This window comes from Etheostoma spectabile, chromosome 23 (assembly GCF_008692095.1).
Source record: "Etheostoma spectabile isolate EspeVRDwgs_2016 chromosome 23, UIUC_Espe_1.0, whole genome shotgun sequence".
Classification (NCBI taxonomy): Eukaryota; Metazoa; Chordata; class Actinopteri; order Perciformes; family Percidae; genus Etheostoma; species Etheostoma spectabile.
In genome coordinates, this window is record NC_045755.1 from 18,394,417 (window position 1) to 18,396,217 (window position 1,801).

Sequence of the window (1,801 nt, forward strand, 5' to 3'; positions counted from 1 at the left end):
AAACAAGGAGGTGTTTAAATGGCAGCAATGTGCAGGAGGTGGACAACTTCAATACACGCAGTAATTACTAGATACGTACTGCTCTATAGTTATTTTATATCATATACTCTAATAGGTATTTCTACTGTCATTCATTTGCTAATTAATGCAGCTACGGACATTGTCTCAACTTTCTTTTTTTAATGTTTACAGCGTTTTCTAAACGCCATATCATCTATCTATATATCTATCTATACCATCTCTATGTATTTCACTCTGGGGTTATTTCTAGGGATGCCCCTTGTTGCCCGAAGCATTTCCTATAATATCGAGAAATGCTGACCATGACGATGAGGTTTTGGTCACTGCCCAAATACCCCTGATGTGTTATAAAGGAACAGTAACTATTGTGATATGGCTGATATTGAAGATGATCTGTGTGTGTTGCTGGAAGTAGTCAGCCTAAGCTCTCTCGGTGTGTAGCCTTGCATTGCCCCCTACTGAAACCCGACTCCTTCCATCCACTCCTCATTGCTCTTTTCACTGCTTTTTTCTTCTTCTCTCTCCCCCACCCCCCCTCCTGGTTTTCTTTTCCACTCAGTTTTGTCCTTGCCCTCATCATTTTTGATAGGATGATAAATACATAGATTTTCACGTCAGGCTGAGAAGGCTTGGATGTGGGGTGGGGGGAAAGAATTTGGAGGGATTTTTCTGTGCAGTGCAGGAGAGAGGATCGTCAAAAGTTCACGGGGTGAAAACGAGTATGTTCTCTCACGTTTCACACACAGACACACACATTTTCTGAGATGACCAACTTCATTAGGGAGTGGCAGTTTACATTCCCTGGATAATTTAGGCATTTCGCAGAGGGACAGGTCACAGACATTTCTGTCACTCTCTCTCTCTCTCTCTCACTAGCTACCACTGTTACAGACACCAGTAACCCAACACATCAGCTCTCTCCAACAGCATTAGAGGTATTACCCTCTACGTCATGCTAACTTTTGGAATCTGCCCAACATCATAGAATCTATATTTAAAAACAACATGACAAAATATGTTCATTGATTTGACCAAACATAATAAAAAAAGTCTTAGTGCTCACTCAATATTTTCAATGAATCCTTGATGTACAACTTGATGACAATGTTCCAAAAAAAGTATTTTGAGAGCCCATCATTACATCCCTTTATGTGCTGTTATGTTGTCCATGCTAGTTTTAATATCTAAACTTTAGCGTGTTGGTTTTTAAAAAAACAACATATTGTTCACCAATTTTGAAACCTGGTTTCTGTAACACAATGACAGTAAAGGAAATTAATTGGAAAAGCATTTGAAGTGAAAGAAAAAGAGGGGGAAAGAAGAGACAGGTGTGTGTGCGTGTGTGTGTGTGCGTGTGTGCGTATATGTGTGTGGTGTGTGTATATGTGTGTGTATATGTGTGCGTGCGTGCTGACGTGCGTGCGTGCGGCCGGTTGTCGGGGTGGCTCCTGGGGCTTTTGGGAGCCAGTGGCTGCTGCTGGTTAAATCCTCAAAGTGGCCTGGCCGCTCCTCGCCAAAGCTGCCCGCCTCAGTCCAGAAGTAATCCACAACAAATTCCTTCAGCCTCAGTATCACAGGCCGGCGCTGTGGAAAGACGCGCTGCCAGGGGACTCGAGGTTGTGCATGTGCACGAGTGTGTGTTTGAGAGTGTGTAGTCTGAGCATGAGCAGCGTGACAGGGTGAATATGTGTGCATGTTTGCTTGTACATATAGTGCAGCGTGTACTTGCCTGCTGATGTCCATACATGCCCGGGTGTGTTTGTGTGTGTGTTTGTGTGTG